Source organism: Mercenaria mercenaria, chromosome 10, assembly GCF_021730395.1.
Source record: "Mercenaria mercenaria strain notata chromosome 10, MADL_Memer_1, whole genome shotgun sequence".
Classification (NCBI taxonomy): Eukaryota; Metazoa; Mollusca; class Bivalvia; order Venerida; family Veneridae; genus Mercenaria; species Mercenaria mercenaria.
In genome coordinates, this window is record NC_069370.1 from 23,214,344 (window position 1) to 23,222,859 (window position 8,516).

Here is an 8,516-nt window from a genome sequence, read left to right on the forward strand (position 1 = left end):
CCCGAAAAATCCTGTTATGATGTTTTTGGACATCTCCATAAAATATAATAAATTTTACTACTTCACATTCGTTTGACGCCTGATGATTCTCTTCACAAGTAACATAATAGTCCAACTAATTTCACGCGGTCCTAGGAATTGTTGGGATATTTTTTCATATGAGCAGTATCCCCACTTGCGTCAGACACTGGAAAGACCAAAATAGTTGAGGCAATTTCCTATGAAATTTTCATCGCTGCCAACGCTTTACATGTATGCTATAGGTTTAAATGCTGATTATTTTCACAAATTAGTCATAAATTCAAATAAACTTACCTGTATTGAAAGTGGATTCAATTCCTCAATGATTTATGCCAAAATTATCAAAATATATCCAAAATTACTTATTTTCTGGCGATTTAAACGTATGTATGTACTGTACACGATTAAAGTTTACCGTGTCTCTACATGCAAATATGCGAAAACGATAAAACCAATAACTTTACATGACTGTACTGTGATTTATCTTCCATTATTTTGGTCCTTCAAAGTTTTGACGTTTAGATTGCCTGTAACAAATATAAAGCAATCTGAACGGCGAATTATTTTGACTAGTAACATATATGCCTTGTGCAGAAAACCTAGGATCTGTTTTACAAAAACTTTGGTATGTCTGAATTTAGTCGGGCATAAGTTTTCATTAACCTTTACCCTGCTAAATTTCAATTTGAACAGTACCATCTATTTTTCAAAGGGATGTTCACTGAAAATTTACTGACTGAATAGCGAACAGTGCAGACCATGATCTGCCTGCACGGATGTGCAGTCTGATCTTGGTCTGCACTGGTCGCAAAGGCAGAATCACTTTTCGCTAGCAGGCTAAAGGTTAACGGTAAACTAGTTGTGAAACTGATTCAAAGTTGTTTACATCTAAAATGCAAGACAGTAAATACTCAAAATTTATTTTATGCATGGGTGTACTACTATTGTGTGGGCTTAAAATATAGATTATTACAAAGTAGCTCTAATTTGAATTTTTTCCTGTTAACAGGTTTCCATGTTGTCTGCTGTTGGAAGAACATCTCTGAGGGACTGTGAATAGAATCTTTATCTTCTGCTTATATACAACACTTACTCATGGGCCTGTGGCACAATTTCTAGCTGTACAAGGATATCATGGTGTTTGATATGTAAGTAATATTGGAATAAAGTTTCCATACAGAAATTACCTTCTTTTTACTTCCTCTTGAATAAAATATGCGTGAACTTCATTTAAACTCGTCTGAATCGCGTTTCACAAGCATTTTTGTGCATGTTTTAAATTTAGAAGAATGCTATAAGAGAAGGAAAAATAATGATTAATTATTGATTATACAAAAGTTGTATTTGTCTTGTGTCAAGTGTTTGTTGAGCCCACTTGCGGTGAGCTCGATATAGTCGCCACTTCCGGTTTATGTGTGTGCGTCCGTCTGATTTTGTCCGGACCGTCCATAACTTAAACATGCATTAACCAATCTTGTTTATATTTGGTATGAATGTTTACCTCAGTGAGAAGGTGTGTCAAGTGCAAACCCCATTTTCCTATCTCAAAGATCAAGGTCACGGTTGGATGTCAAAGGTCATATTGAAGTTTGTCCGGAATAGTTCTTCATGCTTGCATGGTGGGATTTTGATGTAACTTAGCATGAATGTTCCCCATTATGAGACGGAGTGTCATGCACAAGAACCAACTCCCTAAGTCCAAGGTCAATGTCACACTTGACAGCTGGCGGGCTCGACATTCTGCTCCTTGGCATACTTGTCTTATTGATTTAATTTTTAGTGATATAGATTCAAATTGTACCTTTTTAAAACTTTTTATCACCAGATTCATTCTGTTTCACAGGTTGATGACAATGAAACTAATGACCATGTTAACATCAGTGGAAAAGCAAACCGGGAGAAGAAACGACAACATCATTTTCCATCTTGAAGGGTAAATATTTAAGAAATGATATTTGATAATATGAGAAAGGTGTTAGTAAGAATAGTAATTCTAGCGTTTGAATGAACCCGTCCAATGTATTCAGGGCTCCAGAAATTTTGAAAACTCGATAGGTCCGAAATGAATTTACAACATCGGCGCTACCCCACCCACCGTATTACCGTATAAACTTTGTGATAAAGTAAAGAAATTAGTATGTCATGCATTAAAAATGATATACCGTCACCTTAAGTTACCATCCAACAAAAACAGTCAGTCAGTGTTATATGTGATCGTTACTTTGCTTTTTTTTTCTGAGAAAATACTTGCAAGGATAAAACTGTCTATGCATTGTTTCTTGGTACTTTGTACCTAACTAGTCGAAAAGCCAACGCATGTAACTTCGGTACCATATACGCGGCAGGTACTTTGTAATGTTTCCTCATTATTTGACAGATTTTTATGAAGTTTTAGGTTGCCTATCTCCAATTTATGTGGTTTTTATAATGACTGTTGCTTAATAAAATTATTCTTTTGATGTGAGGAGAAATGCAACCTCTAGCCTAGTATTTGTTTAACTGCAGGATAAAAGAAGTAAAACCTGCAACTATTTGTTTTGATATTCAGTGTCTTTAGTCAGTCTTGTAGTTGAACATCTTGACAAATGTATGTCTATTATGAAACTTGTTATTTTCATAAAATAGAAATAGCAATAGTCTAGATACAGCAGAGGATTGAATATTGTTTTGATAATACTACTCACTAATATTTCCTAACCATACATTTAACTTTATACATAATTCTAATATGTGTGATCATCTTCTAGTTCTTTTTACAAAACATTTAAGTTTACATGTGAGTTAAAATGTATATTTTCAGCCTGCGTAGAGAATTGCTAAGGGAACAACAAGTTTGAAAGTTCTTGCCAGTCTCTTCAAATATTCAAAGGACCAGGAAGGGGAACCTAGGAGTGGGAGAAGTGCCTGTGACTGATATGCACTGTCAGATAGAAATCCAGTTCAAATGGGAATCTGAAATAGTGAAATAGCAGAAATCATGAATTACATACTCTATAATCTGCTCTAAAACACAAACATTTGAATTTAAAATGTGTTAAATGCAAAACAGATTTACTTACAAAAAGAATCTTTCAGTAAATTCTAAATGTAGCTGAAAAGTGATATACATGAAATGTGTCAAAACAGTGCAAGTTAAGTTTGATTTTTTGTTGTAGGCAAAACTGAAGAACTTGTATCCAATTCATTTTCGGGATGCGCAGTGTTATTTGAATTATTTTCAGATAATTTGAAATTCTACAAGGTGAAGAAATTTCAAATAGTATTTCTAGAAAAACAGTTTTATACATAATGAATTGTTTTTCAAAAATTTGCAGTCGTTTGTTCATTGTTTTGCAAGTCCATTACACTTAAACTTTACTTTATTAATTCTTAATATTTTTGTGAATGGATTAGTTTACTTATTCACAAGGCAAAATCAAGAATTTGTCTGTTAAGGTTAATGTTGTCTCGAGCTAAGTGATGGACAGACTATTTTAGTGATTTTGAGAACAATTAAAATAATTAAATTATTTGTCACATAAATCAATATTAAATGTCCTGGCTGAAGGTTATATATGGAAAAAAATGCATTTTGTTTAGATTGTTCTACATAAAACTTTTTTGCAAGATTTTTTATTAAAATCAGTTTCGGAAACTGCATAAAAGATGCCGCAATTGGACCTTTATAGCTTGACTATTTGAACAATAAGAATAGCTATCCTACTCGATACGGCATCAGCTTTGCGTCACACCTTGGTTCAGTTTTTGGTACCAGTTCACATTTTGGCAAAACCTTTGGGGATAAAGGTTTGAAACTTTCAACACTTGTATATCATCACCATATCCAATTTTAGGCAAGGGCACATAACTCCATCAAGGATTTTGGCTGAATTTTAACTTCTAGATCTTGATTAAGTTTTTCCTACTAGTTCATATTTTGTGTAAACTGCTTGACATATGGCTTTGAAACTTTTATCACTTGATTATTATTATATAATAGTCTGTATCTGTAGGTAAGAGTACATAACTCTGACAAGTATTTTGGCTGAATTATGACTCTTTTTGGACTTGGAAATTGGTACAGTTTCATAACAGTCCATGTTTTGTAAAAACTGTTTGATGTGTGGCTTTGAAACTTTGAACACTTGTTTTATTATATGATTGCCATCTGTAAGCAAGAGTTCATAACTCTATCAACTATTTTGGCTGAATTATGGCCTTTTTTTGTACTTAGAAATTGATTCAGTTTGCATACAAGTATGTTTAGAAATTGGTTCAGTTTGCATACAAGTATGTGTTTGTCAAAACTATTTGACATACGGCTTTGAAACTTTGAACACTTACTTACTATCATGATTTCCATCTATAGGCAAGAGTAGATAACTCTGTCAACGAGTTTGGATAAATTATGGTCTTTTTAGGAGTTGGAAATTGGTTCAGTCAAACTTATTGTAATGATTCAGCAAGATATTCCATTAAATAACGATAAATCTTGAGCAGAATGACCAGTATCTAAATTTTATTCTCAACCGTTTTAAATCACATTTCTATGTCAAATACACATTCTCTGCTAAACTTTTTGAGATGAAGATGTTGAAAAATTTCACCCAAACTGTGGGTGAGTAGCTTTAAGGTTTTAGCTAGACTGTACAAACTATATGCAGAGCTATCCTACTTGTTTTCTGTCAGCATCTAAAATTATCCATTTTGGGACCGTGATACGCATAAATAAAAAGGTGTTATAACAGTATGTGAGCGCGAGAATCTCTCTGTTAAGACACCCCCGAAAAGTGGCAATAACGGCAGTTTATTTCTAGAATTCAAGATATTTTTTTTTCACTATCAAGCTTTGAAATAGTTAAACATGCTGCTTCTATGACCGCTCTTGTTTTTATATGCTATGACACTTTATTACATTCAAGCAAAATGGTTGCCCATTTACACTAGTGTTTGTTGTAGTATTCATTAATGAAATATTTTGTGTCAAAGCTATTAAATAGTCGATCGACTGTTGCTGTCCCTGAACAGCTCTTGTTACAGATTACATGCATCAACAAAATTTATTTTTGATTGAATGGTATATGTACTTTGTAATAAAAACATATTAGTTGAATCATATTTAGTATGTTTTCTTACTAGACCCAGATTGTTAAGATACGTCTTGTGACTATTCTATTATTCAGTACACTGTTGTTTAAAACCATAGACTGTTGTTTTTTGTACATTTAGACGACGAAACAACATTGAGAAAAGATATCTTTCAAACGTAAAAAGAACATCTTTCCAAAGTTGTGAAAAATATGTCTTTCCAACACTGCAAAAGATGTCAAAACACCTTTCACAATCAAAGAAAAAACTACGTCTTTCAAACGTTGTGAAAAAGACGTCTTTCCAAGGTGGCAAAAAAGACGTCAACGCACCTTTCATTATCAACCAAAAACAACGTTTGTCCAACGTTGTGAAAAAGACGTCTTTCCAACGTTGCAAAAAAGACGTCAACACACCTTTCAATATCAACCAACAACAACGTCTTTCCAACGTTGTGGAAAAGACGTCTTTCCAACGTTGCAAAAAAGACGTCTTTCCAACATTGTGAGAAAAACGTCAACGCACCTTTCATTATCAACCAAAAAACAACGTCTTTACAACGTCAGGAAAAGACGTCATAACAACGTGGTGTGTTTGCTGGGATAGGTACATATCTCTAACATTTTATTATAGTATCCTAAGCAGTATCGGGTAAATATGGCTGACGGGTCAAAACTTGAGAACTTGAAATGTATGGACATTTTACTATGTATATATTGTTTGTTATACAATATAGCTTCTTTAAACGTTTTCTTAGTTTTTACTCACGTTAGAAGGAATGTAATGTTAAGCAATACATATTATGTTCAAAAAACTTTTGAAAATCATTAAATACAAATGTTAATTTAGACCAAAAGCGCATAGCCGATCGCCAGTTATCTACGCTCTAAATTTTATCAGGAAAATATATATATATGTGTGTGTATATCTCTTTCTAATGGTGTAACAAAGTTTTCATAATCGTTTTTGTATATCATGTTCGTCTGCTTTTAATGACCTGGGACAAAGGTCATCCGCATATTATTGGAGATTTATTTATTTTTAACTACAGGTAGACCGCTTGTGATTATAGGATTAACCGCGTTATTGATACATATAAACGAACATTGTGCACCCCTAAAATTTAATTATAGAAAATCCCTACTAACAGGTAAATGACCTTTGAAGGGAAAATCAAATTTGAAGTTAATATATCAAATTGACAGAAGTATATCCACAATTAAAGTTATTTAATTCATAACATAAACGCGCAATGATTATTTAGATTATCAAAACTGCCGACATATATATTTGACATTTTTTTAGTACATTGGGTAGAATAGTCTTTTTGTCGTTTCACATATTTTTGCAAATTCACATAAATTATGTTTACGTGAAGTATTGGATTTAGTCTGCCGAATAACCAATCCAAAAATCGGTTTCAATGTTTAGAATTTTTAACATCATAATGTTATCCGGAGTTTTTTTTTTTGTTGGTTTTTGTAAATTGATAGTTATACGGTTGATAAATCAGTATCTGTTATATCATATGATAATTGATGGATTTTGTAAATCAAAAATCAAGTTAAGCCCATTAGAATACTCTTATGTAATGTTTCAGCTACTAGAATGTAGTTTATTGTTTTATTTCTCTTTGATGTCTTCTTACCAAAGTCATGTTGCTCTGTTTTTATTGCCGCCGCCGCCTCGCCCCGTTTTCAATACTTATGACATACTGACCCCATTTTTGCTCGCTTTGTACTTTGTTTACGATATATTTATACCCTAATGGGTAATGACCTGATGTCATGGCGGGCATCGGTGGGGTCATTTAATAACCGTCAGCAGTTGACCAATGCAAACTTTATATATACTGTGAACCCTGTTAGATTTATTTTAGAAATGTTTGTTCTTCTTTTTTCTTTATGCCATCTATCTTTTTTCGGAATGAATTATCTGTGTCGAGCAAATATGAATTTCAATTTCGTAACAAGTATAATATTACTTATAGGCCACGTACAAAATTCATCAAACAGAATCACTCATGTTAGTTACATGAATAATCAATCTTTAATGTTAAATGATCTCTTGAATATGAAGTATATGTTATATATTATTTACTTGATAATTATGTCTGGTGATGTTGAAAGTAATCCGGGTCCCATTATTAGTTAAGAACACTGCCTTTCAATATTCCATCAAAATATTCGGAGTATACGGAATAAATTTGACTTTATCACAGAAAACCTATTAGAAATGGATGTATTATGTTTCACTGAAACTAAACTAGATTCAAATATACAAGATATAGATCTGCAGTTATCGGGCTTTGATTATATGTTCAGAAAGGATAATTTTTGTCATTCAGGGGGATTTCTAGTTTATATATCCGCATTTTTAAGGCCGAAAAGATTATGTAACTTAGAAAGTATACTTCCAGAATCAATTTGGGTGGAAATTAGAGATAAAAAGCAATCATATTTATTATGTTCAATATATAGACCACCCCATTATAAGGTCGATTTTTGGGATAAACTGAACAGTTGTCTTGAAATGGCGTTAGAGTTAAGGCATCAGGTAATAATTGTTGGAGATATAAATGAAGATCAATTAAATATAAATAATCATAAATTTAAAGATGTACTTTTAGTAAATAACATGACCAATATTATTAGTACACCGACAAGAATTACGCAAAATACACAAACATTACTAGATCCGATAGCAGTAGCTAACAATATACATGTTTTTGACTCGGGTACTTTTGAAACAAAAAGTAAAGTTAGTGACCATTTCGGAACATACGCTTACCTCAAAGTTGATTTTGATTCTAACAAACCTTTTAAAAGGAGAGTCTGGAATTATAAAAAAAGCTGACCTTGTTAAACTTAATACTTTAATTAGAAATACAGATTGGACATTTATACATGATAATAGTGTAGACGATTCTTGTTCTAACTTTACAAATAAATTTATGGATCTTGCAAAACAGTGTATTCCAACACATTATGCTTTAGTAAGGCGAAAAGATAAACATTGGTATAACAGTAATATCCGAAGGAGTACACGACAGAGAGATAGGCAATTTCACAAAGCTCTGAACAGTGGTAAAACAACAGATTGGGTTATATACAAAAAACTTAGAAATCGAGTAAATAACATGATGAAAGATGCTAAAGAAACTTTTTATAACAACTTAGAATTCTCTTTATATGATATGAATATTTCAAATCCGCGTCAATACTGGAAAATTGTTAGAATGTTAGTAAAGGAGAACTCTTGTCAAAATGAAAGTATACCGCCATTAAAAAACAACAACGATACTTACTCACAGTCTGATGTAGAGAAAGCGAACACTCTGAATAATTTCTTTGTATCAATATCTCAGGTAGATGACACTAATAGGAATCTTCCAAATTTTACTTTTAAAACAAATGCGAGACTCTTTG

The 8,516-nt window shown here is 32.5% G+C and overlaps 1 long non-coding RNA gene across 1 annotated transcript; it reads left to right on the forward strand.

The window, feature by feature from the left end:
* The first annotated feature begins 1,037 nt into the window (after positions 1–1,037).
* LOC123554438 (uncharacterized) lies at positions 1,038–3,234 on the forward strand. The gene is made up of 3 exons (XR_008372670.1): positions 1,038–1,169; positions 1,865–1,954; positions 2,822–3,234. It is a non-coding gene; the product is annotated as an uncharacterized LOC123554438 (long non-coding RNA).
* Positions 3,235–8,516: the final 5,282 nt, after the last annotated feature.